At 38.9% G+C, this 23,093-nt stretch overlaps 2 protein-coding genes, 1 long non-coding RNA gene and 1 pseudogene across 3 annotated transcripts in view; 1 reads left to right on the forward strand and 3 right to left on the reverse strand.

Moving 5' to 3' along the window:
• ZNF407 (zinc finger protein 407) overlaps positions 1–10,500 on the reverse strand; it is a 239,543-nt gene extending 229,043 nt beyond the window's left edge. Inside the window, exon 1 of the mRNA XM_053468365.1 lies at positions 10,400–10,500. The gene's annotated coding sequence lies outside the window, so the exon portion shown is untranslated. The remainder of the gene's footprint in view (positions 1–10,399) is intronic.
• Positions 1–23,093, reverse strand: part of LOC128498071 (beta-Ala-His dipeptidase-like) — a 419,628-nt gene that overhangs the window by 386,719 nt on the left and 9,816 nt on the right. The window lies entirely within an intron of this gene.
• Positions 2,404–2,567, reverse strand: LOC128498528 (uncharacterized; annotated as a pseudogene).
• LOC128498081 (uncharacterized) lies at positions 16,198–17,018 on the forward strand. The gene is made up of 2 exons (XR_008354385.1): positions 16,198–16,237; positions 16,850–17,018. It is a non-coding gene; the product is annotated as an uncharacterized LOC128498081 (long non-coding RNA).

Consider the following 23,093-nt stretch of genomic DNA (forward strand, 5'->3'; position numbering starts at 1 on the left):
TTGGACAACTGAGATTACATTAATTTTGCAAATTTTCTTAGGTGGCCAATAACCCACGGCAAAATGATTCCTTCATTTCCTTTGCTGTGTTCGCCTGAACTTATGACCTCCGAGAGTCGATTTCAGGGAAGGTTCTTAATGGAACAGAGCGATATAATATATATTTTACATTCATATATACACTATATGACTAGATGTATATGCACATCTGATCATCACTTGTTGGGCATCCTATTTGAAAAGGATGGGCATTAACACAGAGTTGGGCCCTCATTGGGATGTCTCCAAGATTTTGGAGTGTGTCTGTGGGAATTTGTGTCCATCCAGCCAAAAGAGCATCTGTGAGGTAAGGCACTGATGTGTGATGAGAAGGCCTGGCTTGCATACGGCATTCCAATTCATCCCAAAGGTGTTCAATATGGTTAAGGCCAGGGCTCTATAAAGGGTACTCGTCAAACCATGTCTTTATGGACCTTGCTTTAGAGGCATACACTTGCTGAAGATGTCTTTCTATGCTGTACCATTAACATTACCGTTCACTGAAACGGAAGGCCCTGTCCCAAACCCTAAAAAACGCCCCAGACCATTATCCCTCCCCCGCATTCTAGTAGGAAGTGGTCTCCTGGCATTCACTAAACCAAGATTTGTCCATCAGACTTCCAAGTGATAAAGTATGATTCATCACATTTCCGTGGATCCAGAGCTCAGCGACTAGTGTGCAGCAGCTCTTGGCCATGGAAAGCGTTTTTCAGTGCTTGCACTGATGTTGCTTCCAGAGGCAATTTAGAACTCTATAGCGGCTGATGTTACAGAGGACAGATTATTTACACGCTTCCGCACTCAGTCTGAGTGTGCATGGTCTAACTCTTTGTGGCTGAGCTGTTGTTACACCTAGATGCTTCTACTTCACAATAATAGCACCTACAGTGGACTGGAGCAAATCTAACAAGGTATAAATTTCACAAACTAACTTGTGGCAAAGGTGGCATCCGATGTCCAGTGCCACATTTGAAGTCACTGAGCTTTTCAGTATGACCCATTCTACTGCTATGTTTGTCTATGGAGGGGGCTGCATATGTGCTTGATTTTATACAAAATTATAGCAATGGGTGTGGCTAAAACCAAACTTAAAAATGTAAGAGGGGTGGCTATATACTTTTTGGTCATACAGTGTGCAATAAATTGCTACTATGAAAGGGAGAAGAAATGGGTAGTTTGCACTCACTGGCACCACTCTGCACGCAAATGTTTCCTAAAACATCACGTATGTTGTGACAAACAATTTTTCCTACAAGAGTACTGCGCAGGGGAAAAGTGACATTTTCTGAGATGTCCAATAACACTACAATCAATTTTAAATGGATATTCCTAATCACTAAATGGCTTTATTCATATGGTATTCCCTACAATGCTGGCCATGTAATATGAATGTATTTAGCAGGACATTCTAATTATGTTTCCCCCCCCGCTTAGATATAGCCATATAATATTACCATATTTTGATTGCAGGTGAAGAAATAATTTAGGTGCTGGCTGGAGTAACACAATACCTGAATATGAGGAAGGATTTGGTATGTATTGTTGGACCATAAAAACACATTTACTTGCATCAATTCCTTCTGTGACAATTTGTCACAATGTTAAATATGCAAAAATCAGGAATACACACATATATACACCGTATTGGCCCGAATATAGGCCACACTTTTTTCCCCCACTTTAAGTCTTGAAAGTGGGGGTGCGGCCTATATTCGGGGTCTAGCGCCCGACGCCCGAGACATGCAGTCCTGGGCGCCGGGCAGGCAGCGGGGTAAGGATTCAGATCCCCCGCAGCAGTGCAGGGAACCTGTATCCTACTCTCTGATACGCTCAGACAGCCTCCCCTGCCACCACTCCCCATTGGGGGAGTGCCGGCACGGGAGATTGTCTAAGCGCATCGCGCAGACGTTCACCGGCAGCGACGATGAGCGTGAACGACCTCCGCTGCTGGCACATCTGCTCGATGTGCTTTAACAATCTCCCTTGCCGGGAATTCCCACGGCGGAAGTGCCGGCACCGGAAGTTGAATACGCGTTATGCGTAGATGTCCCCCGCCGGCCCCACAAGACCCCGTGAAGTCTGCAGCGGTAAGTCTGGTGTGTGGGGGGGCATCTTGGGGACAGAGTGGCAGCATATACCTCGGGGGAGGGGTAGAGTGGCAGCATATCTCGGAGGGGGGATAGAGTGGCAGCATATCTCGGGTGGGGGTAGAGTGGCAGCATATCTCGGGGGGGTACATCTTCGGGACAGAGTGGCAGCATATCTCGGGGGGGGGCAGAAACTTTTTTCTTTAAAAAAAGCACCTAACTTTTAGGGTGCGGCCTATATCCGAGCCAATACGGTGTATATATATATATATATATATATATTTGCACTGAACCTGCAGGTACTGCAATACTAGGTCAATGTGTGGAGTGGACACCGCAAGCTCTTATATTCCATCTCCCTGTTCTTAATATATGGACCCCAGATAAGGGACGTATCAGATGTTACTACACTTGATCTTAGCCAAAAGGCAGAGAAGCAATTACAGTTCTATATTTTAATCACTCCTTGGCTCATGGGTAGACGGCTGCTATACAGTTGTTCTTACATTACAATTTAAGCCAGTCTAAGTCAATCTTAGGACAGTCTGCATACACTGGTTGGGAATAAGCTGTTTCAGCTAAATGCAGTTATGGTCAACATTATTGGCACCCTTGAATACTTTGTACACCATGCAAAATAATTTGAAATGTATGTACTTTGTATTATTAGAATATTTTAATGGGATGTCCAACGGTATTAAACAAAAAAGATGCCATTTTGTGACATGTGGCGATTTCACAGAAGAAACTAAATATAAAACACACATTAAACGCACACTTCCTATTTACATTGTTGCACAACCCTAGGAAACAATGACAGCATCCAAACATTTCTTGCAGCCATCTTTTAGCTTCTTGCACCTGTCTGCCAGCAGTTTCTTCCACTCTTCAATTGCCATTTGTTCAAGCTCTGGAATGTTTGCAGGATTCCTTTTCCCCCAATGGCAGATTTCAGGACTTTCCAAACGCTTTTAATTGGGTTGAGATTGGGACTCATTGATGGCCAGTCTAAAACATTCCAGTTTGTTTTCCTTTTAAACCCATTCTTTTGAGCTTTTGGGTGTGTGCTTTGGATCATTGTTCTGCTGGAGGACCCATCAAGGATCTTGAACCCATACCTAGTTTTCTGACATTGGGTAGCACATTTTGCTGTGAACTGCTTTGGTAATCCTTTAATTTTATGATTCCCTTAATATGTTCAAGGTCTCGAGTACCACAGGCAACAAAGCAGCCCCCATAACATTACAGATCCTCCACCATATTTAGCTGTGGGCTTATATACGTTTTGGGGCCTATAAACATATCGCTGGTCTACATTGCCAAAGAGCTCTACAATGGTTTTATCGGTGTAACACACACACAATATGCTTATGTACATACACACAGATATACACCGATCAGACATAACATTAGGTCAACCTGCCTAATATTGTGTAGGTCCCCCTTTTGTCACCAAAACAGCCATGACTCGCCAAGTTATGGACTCCTTTAGACCTCTGGTGTGCTGTGGTATCTGAGACCAAGACATTAGCAGCAGATCCTTTAAGTCCTGTAAGATGCGAGGTGGGTCATCCTGGTGCCATGTGTTCTCCAGGTAAGCTATGCACATGCACCCGGCAAACCACGTGATGTAAAAGAAAATGTGATTCATCAGGCCAGGCCACATTCTTTCATTGCTCCGTGGTCCAGTTGTTATGCTCACTTGCCCATTGTAGGTGCTTTCGGGAGTGGACACAGGTCAGCGTGAGCACCCTGACTGTGATGGACCGTGTATTCTGACACCTTTCTATCAGAATGAGCATTACCTTTTTCAGCAGGAGCTCATCTGTTGGATTTGACCACACCGCCCAGCCTTTGCCCCCATGTGCATCAATGAGCCTTGGACGCTTTTCCTTCCTTGGACCACTTTTGATAGATACTGACCACTCCAGACTGGGAACACCCCACAAGAGCTGCAGTTTTGCAGATGCCCTGACTCAGTCGTCTAGCCATCACAATTTGGCCCTTGTCAAAGAAGTTCAGATCTGTACGCTTGTCCATCTTTCCTGCTTCTAACACATCAACTTTGAGGACGAAATGCTTCAATTGCTGCCTAATATATCCCACCCACTGACAGGTGCCATGATAACAAGATTATCAGTGTTATTCATGTCACCTGTCAGTGGTCATAATGTTATGGCTGATCAGTGTATGTGGACATAGTTAAACTTTGGAAAGAAAATTGTTGAATCTCTGCAAATGTGAAGCTTTTGAAACATAACCAGTGCATCAGAGGAGATGTGGTAATGACAGATGCAACAGCAGTGACAACACTCTGGAAACATAGCCTTGATGAAACTGAGAGATTGGAGTGAAAGATTTTAGATTTTACAATATTATGCCTTAAGCAGTTGGGTCTCATCCAAGTGAGATGGAAAGATGACAGTATGAGATAAATTTGTGAACAGAGGTGAAGGAATAAGACAATGATCAGTATCCAGCGATATCTGAATACAAATGATTGCATAGCCTTAGATTCATTCCTGAAGGGAAACAGGTTATCAGTAGAAAGCAAGGAAAGTGTCATGTGGTTATAGAAAAGGGTCTGCAATTGGAATTAGATGACCTATCAATATACAGAATAATGTTTTTACTCACTATAGGAAGAGTCTGCAGGTAAGTTCAACTCACCAACTTCTCTTTGCATTAGGAAAGGCCACCCCATTTCAAGACATGAGCAGTTTGGGGAAAGTTATCTCACTGATTTTACTATGAGTAACCAGGGAAAGTTGATGCCCTTTTCCAGTCACCATGGTTGGCTCTCCCCAATCCCAAGTAAAGCTATCGAGAGTTAACTTGAGTGATCTGTAAAATTTAACCTCCTTCGTGACAATGGCTGTTTTAATATTTCTGCAGTGTTTGTTTTTAGCTGTAGTTTTCTTCTCATTTACTGTACCCACACAAATTATATATATTTTTTTAAGACAAGAAGGGCTTTATATAACGTTATTTTAATTATTACATATGATGTATTATGAAAACATAATATACTGCAAAGTTACCTTTTCTTTTTTTACTCATCTACAAAGCTAATGAAAACAAAACTGCTAAATAGATTCTAATATTTGTCCTGAGTTTAAAAATACCACATGTTATAGGGCTCTCCGGAGCGCTCACAGTGCCTCCTAGGGTGGGTGTTCGATGGCGCTGAACGCCTCGCTATCCAGGCATTTCAGCCATATCATTGAAGCTTAGGAAGTTATTGTTTATCGCCTCCTAAACGCTTTTAAAAATGGGCGTCCACCACCATACAGTGTATGGCGGACGTTGACCCCCCCCGGGGATGAGACAGACATAGCCCAGGGCTTGACAAATTTGTTGTGAATCTAGGCGCCAGGTAAAAAAGTTAGGAGCCAGGATTTTTTAAAACTAACAGTTGGTCAGGAGGGATCCGATCATCAGCCCACTTACTAAACTCACAGCATTTGACCTGGAAGCACCCTGTACTTTCAGGCCAGTGCTGTTTTTTTTTTATTATTATTATTATTTTAACCCTTTCAATGCTGATGTTCCATTGGAGCACAGCATTGACTGATATTTAGTCCCCACAAGCTTGTGGGGACAAATGTTAACCTCTGCAATGCCACGAATGTGTCATACACAATTGTGGCATTGAAGGGGTTAACGCTGCACTGTCGCTCTCAGGGAGCGATCAGGCAGCAGGGGGGTGTTGGGGCTGCTCTCCACACTCATGTGGAGACCAAAGAACCCTCTCCCCTGTCCCTGAAGCTGCCTCTGGCAGCTGGGAAGCAATTGCTGGTCTATAGACCAGCCATTGCAGGGGGGAGTCTCTCTGATGACTGCTGTAGGCTTCCATGCCTACAGGAGTCATCACAGGGCTTGTGGGGGCTCGTTTTTGCTGTTGCTGGTCTGCCTGGAACCAGGCAGACCACCACCAGCAGAGCCCCGTGCAAAACGGGAATTAACCCCTAAATGCCGCGATCATTGAAGGGGTTAACGCTGCACTGTCGCTCTCATGGAGCGATCAGGCAGCTGGGGGGTGTTGTGTCAGGTCCCCACACTTGTGTGGGGACCCAATCAACACACAACCCCCTTCCCTGAAGCTGCCTGTGGCAGCTGAAAACGCGATTGCTGGTTTTGCAGCAACCGCGTTTTCAGCCTACAGGCTCACTCCGTGGGAGTGATCTCAGGCTCGGGCTCGGAGTGGCTGTGCTGTCTGCCCAGACTCCTGGGCAGACAGCAGCAGCAGCGCCCCCGTGTGGTGACTCAGCCTCTTACATCCACAATTTTTTCTGGATGTAAGAGGCTGACAAAAATTCTCTGTCGCCATGGCAACCTGGCGCCTGGGATTTGTCGAGCCCTGACATAGCCCCTGATGCCGATTCCTTCGTAAGATTGTTTAATGCCATGTCATGCCTGGCATGTCATTGGTCATTAAGGGGTTAAATGTTCACTTCCTGCACATGTTGCAGGATTCACCAATGTCCTGGAATTTACTTTCTAGATCTGACTTGGACTTCCAGTCTGTTCCAACATAGGAGTTGGAGCATTGGCCAACCCTGCTCTCCAAATGCTCCACCTCAGGGAGCTGTACATCCAATTTGCATCAAATCTACACAAAACATATCCCTGGTGCTGTACAGTGTCACACACACACACACACACACACGACATTCAATAATTCTTAGGTTATACAATAATGAAATAATAATAAAAAGAGCCAGAGAAGTAAGAACAAATGAATACATTTAATAAAGTCGGCAAAAATACACATTGTTACACAAACTATGTAGTATAAAGGGCCAGAATTATTATTATCTTTCAGTTATACTGTATAGCCCCAACATGTATACAGGACTTCTTACAATACGTATATTAAAGGGTATTGAAAGACTAAAATGCATTATGTAGAGAGGACACTGTTGGCAAGCTTACACAAGAGGGAATGGGGTGAGGAGAAACATAAGGTATGGAGACAGGGGAGAGGTGGTGTAGGAAGTTCTAGCTACAAAGATTGTACGGCTTTTCTGAAGAAGTGGGTTTTAAGATTTTTCTTTAAGAGGGAGGGTGAAAGTTGGAGGTTAGGTGGAAGTGAAGTCAACAGGTGTGGGGCAGCACGAGTGAAGTCTTGGAAAAGGAAGAGATGATAAGCGAGGAGGAAAGCCTTAGCTCAGAGGAAGAACAAAGATCCAGTGGTGGAGTATTTTGTTATAAAGGCAGAAATGTATGGAGAAGCAGTATTATGTTGGCTTTATATGTTAGTACAAGTTAGTCTCAATGAATCTCCATGTGGATTGAATTTTACGCATGAGGCTCTGGAGAATTTCTCAGAAAAGGAGTTGTCCCGGTATGTTATATCTGTTGAAACCTCCTCCACCTCAGCAGAGGATATGCTCAAGTAAAAACTGGCTTGAATCTCAGAGCGGATGAGCCAGTACGCTGCAGCTTTCTAGAGCTTTCTTCTGCATTTTTTTGTGTGCAGGTAGAAAATGTATAAAATAGTTTATAGGAACTCAGTACTTGAGTCTGCATGGTACCGTTATGTGTAGATGTCAATATTAGCCATTCATTGTAACAAAGTACCTGCATATCACAGCCATTCTGTCTTGTTCTCACTTGCTAATGCCTTGCTTAGACTGTTATCCTAAGAATTTAACCCTAAAACATATGTTCTGTATCGCTCTGTATCTTTAACCCTGTTTAATAGTTGGGAAAAAGCAGGAGATAAAGCTTTGCTCCCTAATTGTGTCTGTAGCTAGACTAACAGAGCTGCCAAAATAGTAAAGCTGTGCATATAGATACTATATTTTTTGGAGGGAAAGTGGCATTAAAATTGAACTGTAAATAATTCTGCTCGGAAATAAAGATAATTATATTAATTTTTATAAAGACTTTTATAGGCTGTATTATTCCTTTAATCTTTTAGTCTGAAGATGGGTAAGCACTGTACAGCAAAGTGCTGAAAGGGTTACTCTTCCAACAGCAATTCAAAAAGCATGTTGAATGAAATGATGGAAAAAGGAGAAAGGGCTTTTATCTGCTGACACAATTGATGATTATTTTAACACATATATCCAAAGAATATTCACCTAGACAGAACCTCATTACACTAAATCCATCCTTACATTTTTCATATGGAAAAGAAAGGTTTACATTCATAACGTTACTAATTGAACGTCATCAAAACCTCCTTAAAATTATGCATCTCCCTTGTAGTAGTAATTTGCTTCTCTTTCATTATCTTAACAAGTTATCTGAATCTCTGATGACCTGTTACTTATTTGGAAATCAACACTATCAATAGTAGGGAAATTAAAAATACAGTAGCATATGATTTACAGTGGATCCAACATACCAACAACACATGCTATGGCATAGTATGTGGACTTAACAATACAGGGAGTGTTTTGCTAGATTAAGAGATATATATGCAAGCTGGCCTACTTTGAATTTTTTTTTTTATTATTATTATATTGGTAAGACATCCATGTTGTCTGTTACCAATCCTTGAGCGTTAGCAGAGATCAGGCATGGACCAAACGTAATTTTTTTATCATCTCTGACCACTCAACAGCATTCTTGGCTGAGACATATACCAACACCGAAATCTGGATTAGAGGCCCCGTCTGTTCGCCAAATATTGGGGTGTTTCATATATTCCAGGAGCAGTAAATCCATACCTGAAGTACAATGTGTGTGAAAACCCCCCCCCACAAGAAATACCACCACAAATTTTGGCAAAGGCTGGTGGTAAAAGTAGTGCACGGAAATACCCTGGGGTGTCTAGTGTTCAAAAATATATGGTCTGATGAGGTAAATTGTATTGGCCAGGTTCCAAAATGCCCCAAAGGGGACATGGGGGCAAAAAAGTCGAAAAACTGAATGTGGCTTACTAACTCCAAACAACCTACCAAACTTACGCATGGGTGTTATCACGTTACTTAGGAGAGGTTGCTGAACACATATTGGGGTGTTGTTTGGCTGCGGTATATACCAGGAGTGGTAAATTCATACCTGAAGTAATATGTGTGGAAAAAAAAATGACTACCACAAAGTTTGACAAAGGTTGATAGCAGAATTAGTGCATGTAAAGAGTTAAAATACTAGCATTTAAAATAGTTGTGTGTTTAGTTTTCAAGGGTGTTTAGTTTTCAAGAATAAATGGTTTGATGGGGGTAAGTAGGACATGGGGGCAGTATGGATATATTTGAAAATAATGGTTTCGAAATAGTAATACGCTACTCGTACTTATTGCCCTATAACTTGCACACACAAAAAAACAAAATTATGAGAACATTGGGTATTTCTAAACTCAGGACAAATAGCAGAATTCTATTTAGCAGGTTCTTTCATTAGCTTTTATAGATGTGTAAAAGATCAGAAAGTCCTTTTTTCTAGATGTTTCACATTTTATGCTTTTTTATAGTAACTATATATATATATATTTACACACACATTTATTATACAATCAAAATAACGGTATATAAGGAAATCCCTTCTATACAACTTGTATGGGTACAGTAAGTGAGTTAGAAGAAATGGGCTCTAAATTCCACAAAAGCCTAATGATGAATAACATTTCAAAGGGATTACAACATTGTGATAAATGCCATGATGGATATTTTGCATTGCCAATGTAATTCCAAATATCCCCCCAAAAATACTATTTTATCTATTGTTACCTTTAAATAATATATGAACGATGCTAAATTTATATAACTCTTTGAAATGGGTGCCATTAATCATTTCATAGATGCAGCACCAAGTGATCGCTGCAGCAACTGTCCTTAATGACGTTTGTAAGCATGTATACATGTGATCTGTTGCTAAGTAGCACATTCACCACTTCATAACTTTCTTTAAAATTTATGTTACTATTTTAATAAGCGAAAAGTAACCCAAATGTAACTTTCTTCATATAAAACCAATACGCCATACTTATATGACGTTTTCCAGTGACGACACAGTTCCGTCGTAACAAGCGCCCAGATAACCTACACAGGCGAAGCGAGAGGTAAACTGGACTTGTCAGCCAATCAGAGGCTGGTGCTTTCCCCCCTCCTCACCCTCCCTTCCTCTGCTACTCATCCGTACAACACAAAACGACGGCAAGGCAGAGGCCCAAAAAGCCCCAGACATGCAGTAGGCCTAAGTAGAGCATGAGATAAAGGGAGGCGCCGACATTTTTCGTTGTGTATCGCTCGCAAATCATCCTAAATAAACTTCCGTTGATCGGTGGGGTGTTAGTGTCTGCCGTGCTATGTTTCATTTACCTTGTGCGAGGAAAGTCTCCGCGTTCGCTTGCAACGATCTTGGTCACTTGTGGCCCGCCGTAGAAACAGTACGCGCCTGCGTCACAGTGACAGTGAAGCACGCAGAGGGATGGCAGGAAGCCTGTCACGTGGTCTCTTGAGTGGGATTTGGCGCGCTCTCCCGTAAAGGAGCTCTATAGTTGTGTTTGCGTGCTTAGCAGCGAGCCGGGGCTGGAATCGCTTCATTTCATTATGTACATTAAGATGTATGTGGTTCATATACTAGCATTCTATTATATACAAGCAGCCCACCGAGCGTTACCGCATGACGTCAATGTGATCATGGAGATTGTTGAAAGCTTTGTTTAGGGGGACATACTAAAACGAATGACAAAATGGAATGCCCATAGACTATAATGGGGAGGAATGCCCATAGACTATAATGGGGAGGAATGCCCATAGACTATAATGGAAGGGAAAAGAATAATTGATTTTGAAATAAAAGCTTAAGAAATAGCATTTAGATCTTTGTCACGCATACTCCTCTAGCACACACATGTGATCTAAAACTCAGATTACGTTGGATTATAGCTGTTTTCTATGGAATGACAGGTGAATGACAGTTTTGAGTGGATGCCCATAGGATATAATGGGAGAAAAATCAAACTTGTTTTTTAGAGAACACCCTCTGACATATCATATAGATCTTTGTCATGTATACTCCCCTAGTACAGAGACAGGATCTAAAACTCATATTATGTGGGATTATAGCTGTTTTCTATGGAATGACAGGTGAATGACAGTATTGATGGAATGCCCATAGGATATAATGGGAGAAAAATGTAACTTGTTTTTTAGAGAAAACCCTCTGACATATCATATAGATCTTTGTCATGTATACTCCCCTAGTACAGTAATAGGTTCCAAACCTCATATTAAGTGGAATTATAGCTGTTTTCTATGGAATGACAGGTGAATGACAGTATTGATGGAATGCCCATAGGATATAATGGGAGAAAAATCAAACCTGTTTTTCAGACAAAACCCTCTGAAATATCATATAGATCTTTGGCACACATACTCCTCTAGTACAGAGACAGGATCTAAAACTCATATTATGTGGGATTATAGCTGTTTTCTATGGAATGACACGTGAATGACAGTTTTGAGGGAATGCCCATAGGCTATAATGGGAGAAAAATGAAACTTGTTTTTTAGAGAAAACCCTCTGACATATCATATAGATCTTTGGCCCATATACTCCCCTAGTACAGTTATAGGTTCTAAAACTCATATTAAGTGGAATTATAGCTGTTTTCTATGGAATGACAGGTGAATGACAGTATTGATGGAATGCCCATAGGATATAATGGGAGAAAAATGTAACTTGTTTTTTAGAGAAAACCCTCTGACATATCATATAGATCTTTGTCATGTATACTCCCCTAGTACAGTAATAGGTTCCAAACCTCATATTAAGTGGAATTATAGCTGTTTTCTATGGAATGACAGGTGAATGACGGTATTGATGGAATGCCCATAGGATATAATGGGAGGAAAATCAAACTTGTTTTTCAGAGAAATCCATCTGACATATCATATAGATTTTTGTCATTTTGAACACTGGTGACACTTGTAATATGTTGGTCACCAGAATGAGGAATCTGCACACACACCAAAGGAACTCTGGTGCTTAACTGCGCCAGGAAGGGCCAGCTCCCCAGTAGATCAAAATAAATAAAGGCTCCAGGCACTCAAGGGTTTCAGCTCAGGCAGATTTATTAAAGGAAGACAGCAACAACGTTTCAACCTTACAATGAGGTCTTTATCAAGTTGATAAAACTGTTGATAAAACATAAGTTTGCCAGTTGGTAACAAGCAGCTGCAATAGACAATAATATGTCACAATTTTATTTTGCTCTTTCTTTTTCCTCATGGAATCTATGACCATCACCTCCCTGGTATTAAAAAGGATTACACCAAGGCACCAGTGCTGTCCGCAGCCCCAGGAATCCGTGTTAAAAGGAACCAACAAAATGTCTTTGTTTAAGCGACATTTTCCCCCAAGAAGCTGTAGAAAATGTCTGCTCTTCCTCGCACCAAACTTTGGTAAATGTAGGTGGGCACATCAAAATCTTTTGTGTAAGATTTCTCTGGCAGATGAAGTTGCTTATGGCTTCTTCAATAGCTTCATCACAAAGCCATTGTCCGGGATCCAGTGTTTTCAAAATCTGTTCTTTTACTGTTTCTAGCAATTTTTTATCTGAATCTGTTGGTGGCAGGTTCCAGGGGGTTAAGTCATCCCATGCAACAAGTTCATTCATTTCATGCCCATCCTTCTTTGGCGTTGAGTGTTTAGGCAGTTGGCCCAAGGATTTGATGGAAATATCAAACTCAATTATGGCTATATGACTTTGTGGCCAGTATAACTGAGCTGCAAAAGCAAATTCTGCATTTCTCACCACTAACTAAAGTAAACCATCTCATACTTACAGGCAATAGGAAGCAACTTCGAATAAAGTAAACATTGCCCTAGTAAATTAGATAAATGGTTTAAATGTTATAATGAGGCTTAAAGTGATATTTATTAATTAAAATAAACTGAGATAGTGGGTTCTATCCAATTATGTGAGATAAATCAGTTATTGTTTTTTTGACTAAATAGGTTGTATTTCCGTCTATGGTATTCAATGAGCTGAGATAGATTAATTTAAGCCTCTGAGTAGAGCCGGATATTTCAATATGCTGATTTAGACATGTGTTAAGCTGGACCAAACTAGGTTTATTCGGCTGTTAAAACATTTCCAAATTAGCCCAGCATAATACATAATTAAATTGGTAAGATTTCTTTAAAGGATGTGATTAACCCCAGCGTCTATTTTACAATGCTTTCCAAAAAAACTACCAGATAAATTTCCATCTTTATTCATCTATAATTTCCTACCAACTCATTCAGTGCATCTCCACAAATTATATATTGAGTTTTTAGAGGACAAGTAGGATCTAATATACACAAACCATTTAATATTGAAAACAAATTCGAAAAAATACCATTCTTTTCACAGTTGCTTCTATTAAAAAATATACATAGCCAGTGTAAAGTAAGTAGAATAAAAAATCTAACTTTATTTAGGTATTTACCTTGATTTTGGAAACACCTCCTATGCCTGGTATTTATATTTATTTTGGTAGTTACTGGGTAAAATATGAAATCACTGTTTTCAAACATATATATATATATATGTATATATATATTATAGTTTGGCCCCAAAAGTATAGAAAAAGCTATACTGCTGTATAAAGGTATTCAGTGCCCTTCACTAAGATTGACACACTTTGTAAATATGAGCAAAAAATGCTGTGAAAATTTGTCTTGACGTATGTTTCCATTGATAGTTTACATTTTTTAGTACATCTGGGTGACTTGGAATAGGAAGTTGTTCAACCATGACTTCCTGTTTCACAGGGGTATAAATATTAGGTAACACATAGGCCAAATTCCCTATTGATCATAATGGGTAAAACCAAAAAATATGGCTGTGATGTGGGGCAAAAGATTGTTGAGCTTCACAAAATGGGAAATATTTTTATTAGTGATATTGTTGATGGAAAGGTATGTCTTTTTGCAGATGACAAAAGTTTGCAACAGGGTTTATTTTCCTGGAGGGATAAGCCAAATGGCAAATGATTTAGATAAACTGGAAAAATGGTCAGAGCTGTGGCATTGATAAATGCAAAGTAATGCACCAGTGCAAAACAACCCAAGGGCAGAGTATAGAATATTTGATACGGTCCTAACCTCAACGTGTGAGGAAAGGGATTTAGGGGGTAATTATTTCAGAGGATATGATTTAAGTTTTAAAATACTTAAAGGGAGTTTATTTAAAAGGAGAAACATCAGAAAATATTTCTTAACTGAAAGGGTAGTGACTTCATGGAAGAGCCTTCCATCAGAAGTGGTAGATGTTAATACAGAGAAGGTGTTTAAGAAAGCATAGGATAGGCATAAGGTTAAGCTAGATATAAGATAAGGCCAGGTACTAAGGAAAGTTTTAAGATGTTGGGCAGACTGGATGAGGCGAATGGTTGTTATCTGCCGTCACTTTCTATAAGTGGCTTTAAGAAAATGGCAAAAGCACTGAAAATGCCTACTTCCACCACCAGCGAAATAATTAAGGAGTTCCAGTCAACTGGAAATGTTATGAATTAAGGAACCTGGAAGGAAGAGTATGTGTGTCTATATTGTCTCAAAGCACTGTGAAGAGGATGGTTCTAGTCGCAAAAAAATCTCCAAGGATCACAGCTGAAGAATTGCAGAAATAAATTGCGTCTTGGGGTCAGAAAATCTTCAAAACTACAATCCAACGTCACCTACATCACCACAAGTTGTTTGGAAGGTTTGAAGAAAAAAGTTTCTACTCTCATCCAAAAACAAACTCAACTGGCTTCAGTTCGCCGGACACTACTACAACTTCAGATAGGATCGGGTTCTATGGTCTTGTGAAACCAAAGAAGAGTTTTCTTGCCAATAAACACCAGTAGTGGGTTTGGCGCACACAGAGAGGTAGCCATATGGAAAAGGACCACATGCCCACAGTTAAATATGGTGGTAGCTTTTTTAATGCCATCGCTGTCCATTGATTTGAACTCCATAGACATGTGGACAGTCCACCAGCGTCGACCTTGAAATTTAAAAGATGGGGAGAGATTTTGTATGGAGGAATCTGAGATCCCTCGCCATGTATTCTCCAACCTCATCGGGCATTATAGAAGACTTAGAGCTGTTATCTTGGCAAAGGGAGGTAAGCACAAAGTATTAACTAAAAGGGTGCCGATAATTCTGCCACACATATATTTCATTTTTATTTATTTTTTTTTAAAAAAACCTGTGTTGTGTTTGCAATTGTTTGATATCCATGATAGCAGAGCATTTCTGTGTGTTATTTGAAGAAAAGATGAAAGGGTTAAACAATAAAGACAAATCTTCACAGCATTTTTAGCTCATTTTAAACCAAGGGTGCCTATGTTCGTGGAGGGCACTGTATACCTTTATACAGCAGTATAGCTTTTTCTGGCCACTTTTGTGGGTTAAATATTATATATATCCCAGTAACCCAGTTTAGCCCAGTAACTACCAAAATAAATACCAGCCATATGAGGTGTTTCCAAAATCAAGACAAATACCTAAATACATTTTTTTTTCTTACTTTGCACTGGCTATGTATATTTTGTAATAGAATAAACTGTGAAAATTGATTTTTTCCTATTTTTAGAATTTTTTTTCATATTAAATAATGGTTTATGTATAAAATATATTTTTTTCAAATGAAGATCCTACTTGTCTTCTAAAAACACAATATATAATTTGTAGGGATGGACTGAGTTGGCAGGAAATCATAGTTGAATAAAGATGGAAATGTATCTGATATTTTTTTTGGAAAGCATTGTAAAAAAAAAAAAAAAAAAAAAAACCTGGTCATTAACGGGTTAATCATAGCCTTAAATAAATCTTACCAATTTAATTATGTATTTTGCTGGGCTAATTTGGAAATGTTTTAACAGCCGAATAAACCTAGTTTGGTCCAGCTTAACACATGTCTAAATCAGCATATTGAAATATCCGGCTCTATTCAGAGGCTTAAATTAATCTATCTCAGCTCATTGAATACCATAGACGGAAATACAACCTATTCAGTCAAAAAAACAATAACTGATTTATCTCACATAATTGGATAGAACCCACTATCTCAGTTTATTTTAATTAATAAATATCACTTTAAGCCTCATTATAACATTTAAACCATTTATCTAATTTACTAGGGCAATGTTTACTTTATTCGAAGTTGCTTCCTATTGCCTGTAAGTATGAGATGGTTTACTTTAGTTAGTGGTGAGAAATGCAGAATTTGCTTTTGCAGCTCAGTTATACTGGCCACAAAGTCATATAGCCATAATTGAGTTTGATATTTCCATCAAATCCTTGGGCCAACTGCCTAAACACTCAACGCCAAAGAAGGATGGGCATGAAATGAATGAACTTGTTGCATGGGATGACTTAACCCCCTGGAACCTGCCACCAACAGATTCAGATAACAAATTGCTAGAAACAGTAAAAGAACAGATTTTGAAAACACTGGATCCCGGACAATGGCTTTGTGATGAAGCTATTGAAGAAGCCATAAGCAACTTCATCTGCCAGAGAAATCTTACACAAAAGATTTTGATGTGCCCACCTACATTTACCAAAGTTTGGTGCGAGGAAGAGCAGACATTTTCTACAGCTTCTTGGGGGAAAATGTCGCCTTAAACAAAGACATTTTGTTGGTTCCTTTTAACACGGATTCCTGGGGCTGCGGACAGCACTGGTGCCTTGGTGTAATCCTTTTTAATACCAGGGAGGTGATGGTCATAGATTCCATGAGGAAAAAGAAAGAGCAAAATAAAATTGTGACATATTATTGTCTATTGCAGCTGCTTGTTACCAACTGGCAAACTTATGTTTTATCAGAGAAGAGTGGAAGGCATACTTGTGTGAGGACTCAATTCAACAAAATAACAGTTTTATCAACTTGATAAAGACCTCATTGTAAGGTTGAAACGTTGTTGCTGTCTTCCTTTAATAAATCTGCCTGAGCTGAAACCCTTGAGTGCCTGGAGCCTTTATTTATTTTGATCTACTGGGGAGCTGGCCCTTCCTGGCGCAGTTAAGCACCAGAGTGCCTTTGGTGTGTGTGCAGATTCCTCATTCTGGTGACCAACATATTACAAGTGTCACCAGTGTTCAAAATGACAAAAATCTATATGATATGTCAGATGGATTTCTCTGAAAAACAAGTTTGATTTTCCTCCCATTATATCCTATGGGCATTCCATCAATACCGTCATTCATCTGTCATTCCATAGAAAACAGCTATAATTCCACTTAATATGAGGTTTGGAACCTATAACTGTACCAGGGGAGTATACATGACAAAGATCTATATGATATGTCAGAGGGTTTTCTCTAAAAAAAAAACAAGTTTGTTTTTTCTCCCATTATATCCTATGGGCATTGCCTCAAAACTGTCATTCACCTGTCATTCCATAGAAAACAGCTATAATTCCACTTAATATGAGGTTTGGAACCTATAACTGTACTAGGGGAGTATACATGACAAAGATCTATATGATATGTCAGAGGGTTTTCTCTAAAAAGCAAGTTACATTTTTCTCCCATTATATCCTATGGGCATTCCATCAATACTGTCATTCACCTGTCATTCCATAGAAAACAGCTATAATTCCACTTAATATGAGTTTTAGAACCTATAACTGTACTAGGGGAGTATACATGACAAAGATCCATATGATATGTCAGAGGGTTTTCTCTAAAAAACAAGTTTCATTTTTCTCCCATTATAGCCTATGGGCATTCCCTCAAAACTGTCATTCACGTGTCATTCCATAGAAAACAGCTATAATCCCACATAATATGAGTTTTAGATCCTGTCTCTGTACTAGAGGAGTATACATGACAAAGATCTATATGATATGTCTGAGGGCTTTGTCTGAAAAACAGGTTTGATTTTTCTCCCATTATATCCTATGGGCATTCCATCAATACCGTCATTCACCTGTCATTCCATAGAAAACAGCTATAATCCCACATAATATGAGTTTTAGATCCTGTCTCTGTACTAGGGGAGTATACATGACAAAGATCTATATGATATGTCAGAGGGTTTTCTCTAAAAACAAGTTAAATTTTTCTCCCATTATATCCTATGGGCATTCACTCCAAACTGTCATTCACCTGTCATTCCATAGAAAACAGCTATAATTCCACTTAATATGTGTTTTAGATCCTGTCTCTGTACTAGAGGAGTATATGTGCCAAAGATCTATATGATATTTCAGAGGGTTTTGTCTGAAAAACAGGTTTGATTTTTCTCCCATTATATCCTATGGGCATTCCATCAATACTGCCATTACTTGTCATTCCATAGAAAACAGCTATAATTCCACTTAATATGAGGTTTAGATCCTGTCTCTGTACTAGGGGAGTATACATGACAAAGATCTATATGATATGTCAGAGGGTTTTCTCTAAAAACAAGTTTAATTTTTCTCCCATTATATCCTATGGGCATTCACTCCAAACTGTCATTCACCTGTCATTCCATAGAAAACAGCTATAAACCCACTTAATATGAGGTTTAGATCCTGTCTCTGTACTAGGAGAGTATATGTGCCAAAGATCGATATGATATTTCAGAGGGTTTTGTCTGAAAAACAGGTTTGATTTTTCTCCCATTATATCCTATGGGCATTCCATCAATACTGTCATTCACCTGTCATTCCATAGAAAACAGCTATAATTCCACTTAATATGAGGTTTGGAACCTATAACTGTACTAGGGGAGTATACATGACAAAGATCTATATGATATGTCAGAGGGTTTTCTCTAAAAACAAGTTACATTTTTCTCCCATTATATCCTATGGGCATTCCATCAATACTGTCATTCACCTGTCATTCCATAGAAAACAGCTATAATTCCACTTAATACGAGGTTTGGAACCTATAACTGTACCAGGGGAGTATACATGACAAAGATCTATATGATATGTCAAAGGGTTTTCTCTAAAAAACAAGTTTGATTTTTCTCCCATTATATCCTATGGGCATTCCATCAATACTGTCATTCACCTGTCATTCCATAGAAAACAGCTATAATCCCACATAATATGAGTTTTAGATCCTGTCTCTGTACTAGGGGAGTATACATGACAAAGATCTATATGATATGTCAGAGGGTTTTCTCTAAAAACAAGTTTAATTTTTCTCCCATTATATCCTATGGGCATTCACTCCAAACTGTCATTCACCTGTCATTCCATAGAAAACAGCTATAATTCCACTTAATATGTGTTTTAGATCCTGTCTCTGTACTAGAGGAGTATGTGTGCCAAAGATCTATATGATATTTCAGAGGGTTTTGTCTGAAAAACAGGTTTGATTTTTCTCCCATTATATCCTATGGGCATTCCATCAATACTGCCATTCACCTGTCATTCCATAGAAAACAGCTATAATCCCACATAATATGAGTTTTAGATCCTGTCTCTGTACTAGGGGAGTATATGTGTCAAAGATCTATATGATATGTCTGAGGGTTTTGTCTGAAAAACAGGTTTGATTTTTCTCCCATTATATCCTATGGGCATTCCATCAATACTGTCATTCACCTGTCATTCCATAGAACACAGCTATAATTCCACTTAATATGAGGTTTAGAACCTATACCTGTACTAGAGGAGTATACATGACAAAGATCTATATGATATGTCAGAGGGTTTTCTCTAAAAAAACAAGTTTAATTTTTCTCCCATTATAGCCTATGGGCATTCCCTCAAAACTGTCATTCACGTGTCATTCCATAGAAAACAGCTATAATCCCACATAATATGAGTTTTAGATCCTGTCTCTGTACTAGGGGAGTATACATGACAAAGATCTATATGATATGTCAGAGGGTTTTCTCTAAAAACAAGTTTAATTTTTCTCCCATTATAGCCTATGGGCATTCCCTCAAAACTGTCATTCACGTGTCATTCCATAGAAAACAGCTATAATCCCACATAATATGAGTTTTAGATCCTGTCTCTGTACTAGGGGAGTATACATGACAAAGATCTATATGATATGTCAGAGGGTTTTCTCTAAAAACAAGTTTAATTTTTCTCCCATTATATCCTATGGGCATTCACTCCAAACTGTCATTCACCTGTCATTCCATAGAAAACAGCTATAATTCCACTTAATATGAGTTTTAGATCCTGTCTCTGTACTAGGGGAGTATACATGACAAAGATCTATATGATATTTCAGAGGGTTTTGTCTGAAAAACAGGTTTGATTTTTCTCCCATTATATCCTATGGGCATTCCATCAATACTGTCATTCACCTGTCATTCCATAGAAAACAGCTATAAACCCACTTAATATGAGGTTTAGATCCTGTCTCTGTACTAGGAGAGTATATGTGCCAAAGATCGATATGATATTTCAGAGGGTTTTGTCTGAAAAACAGGTTTGATTTTTCTCCCATTATATCCTATGGGCATTCCATCAATACTGTCATTCACCTGTCATTCCATAGAACACAGCTATAATTCCACTTAATATGAGGTTTAGAACCTATACCTGTACTAGGGGAGTATACATGACAAAGATCTATATGATATGTCAGAGGGTTTTCTCTAAAAAACAAGTTTAATTTTTCTCCCATTATAGCCTATGGGCATTCCCTCAAAACTGTCATTCACGTGTCATTCCATAGAAAACAGCTATAATCCCACATAATATGAGTTTTAGATCCTGTCTCTGTACTAGGGGAGTATATGTGCCAAAGATCTATATGATATGTCTGAGGGTTTTGTCTGAAAAACAGGTTTGATTTTTCTCCCATTATATCCTATGGGCATTCCATCAATACTGTCATTCACCTGTCATTCCATAGAAAACAGCTATAATTCCACTTAATATGAGGTTTGGAACCTATAACTGTACTAGGGGAGTATACATGACAAAGATCTATATGATATGTCAGAGGGTTTTCTCTAAAAACAAGTTACATTTTTCTCCCATTATATCCTATGGGCATTCCATCAATACTGTCATTCACCTGTCATTCCACAGAAAACAGCTATAATTCCACTTAATACGAGGTTTGGAACCTATAACTGTACTAGGGGAGTATACATGACAAAGATCTATATGATATGTCAGAGGGTTTTCTCTAAAAAACAAGTTTGATTTTTCTCCCATTATATCCTATGGGCATTCCATCAATACCGTCATTCACCTGTCATTCCATAGAAAACAGCTATAATTCCACTTAATATGAGGTTTGGAACCTATAACTGTACTAGAGGAGTATACATGACAAAGATCTATATGATATGTCAGAGGGTTTTCTCTAAAAAACAAGTTTAATTTTTATCCCATTATATTCTATGGGCATTCCCTCAAAACTGTCATTCACCTGTCATTCCATAGAAAACAGCTATAATTCCACTTAATATGAGTTTTAGATCCTGTCTCTGTACTAGGGGAGTATACATGACAAAGATCTATATGATATGTCAGAGGGTTTTCTCTAAAAAACAAGTTTAATTTTTATCCCATTATATTCTATGGGCATTCACTCCAAACTGTCATTCACCTGTCATTCCATAGAAAACAGCTATAATCCCACATAATATGAGTTTTAGATCCTGTCTCTGTACCAGGGGAGTATACATGACAAAGATCTATATGATATGTCAGAGGGTTTTCTCTAAAAAACAAGTTTAATTTTTATCCCATTATATTCTATGGGCATTCACTCCAAACTGTCATTCACCTGTCATTCCATAGAAAACAGCTATAATCCCACATAATATGAGTTTTAGATCCTGTCTCTGTACCAGGGGAGTATATATGCCAAAGATCTATATGATATTTCAGAGGGTTTTGTCTGAAAAACAGGTTTGATTTTTCTCCCATTATATCCTATGGGCATTCCATCAATACTGTCATTCACCTGTCATTCCATAGAAAACAGCTATAATCCCACTTAATATGAGTTTTAGATCCTGTCTCTGTACTAGAGGAGTATATGTGCCAAAGATCTATATGATATTTCAGAGGGTTTTGTCTGAAAAAAAGGTTTGATTTTTCTCCCATTATATCCTATGGGCATTCCCTCAATACTGTCATTCACCTGTCATCCCATAGAAAACAGCTATAATCCAACGTAATCTGAGTTTTAGATCACATGTGTGTGCTAGGGGAGTATGTGTGCCAAAGATCTAAATGCTATTTCTTAAGCTTTTATTTCAAAATCAATTATTCTTTTCCCTTCCATTATAGTCTATGGGCATTCCTCCCCATTATAGTCTATGGGCATTCCTCCCCATTAAAGTCTATGGGCATTCCATTTTGTCATTCGTTTTAGTATGTCCCTTGTTTAGGTTAACGTGGAAATGTTTATTATTAGGGGTGTATTTGCTAAGTGCCGAGGTGGATTGCGAATGTTTATTCTGCCTTGGTTTGGCTTTGGAATCATGTTGCCCCTGTACTCCATATTACACATAGCATTGTGATTATTAGCATTGTTACTGTATGGACGCTGTTTCTCTATCTTGTGCTTTTCATGTATGTGCTGTTTTAAGCGATCGCAGGATAAAAATCATACTGGTTTAATGGAGTGGCGAGCGACACCGTCCAGTCCCATGTGCAATTATTATTATTATTGATCTTAAAATTCAGGGCTGAGCTGAAGTGAAGAGGCTGATGCCCCCCCTTCGAATCCCCCCTTCACTTGTGTCTATATAGTTAATTCTCTGAGTAACAGCAATAGGAGATGAGGTGTGAAACATCTTTTTTTTACCCTAAATAACCAAGAAAAATGTATCTATATCATGGGATTCTTTTGACACACTTTGTTTCTGTTTGGGGGATGGCGGTGTTTACCTTTTGTACTAAAACCCGTATTTACTTGCTGTTTTTACCATATGTTGTTGCATCCTGTCTACCCATTGTACAGCACTACGGAATCTGATGGCGCTACATAAAACAATAAATAATGCATGATAATAATGTGTAGGTTTAATCATGATTCCGCTCTCCCCTGGTTGATGTACCCACGCAAGTTATATGTGCTTTTTTTCAGGACAAGAAGGGCTTTCTT

This window comes from Spea bombifrons, chromosome 5 (assembly GCF_027358695.1).
Source record: "Spea bombifrons isolate aSpeBom1 chromosome 5, aSpeBom1.2.pri, whole genome shotgun sequence".
Taxonomy (NCBI): domain Eukaryota; kingdom Metazoa; phylum Chordata; class Amphibia; order Anura; family Pelobatidae; genus Spea; species Spea bombifrons.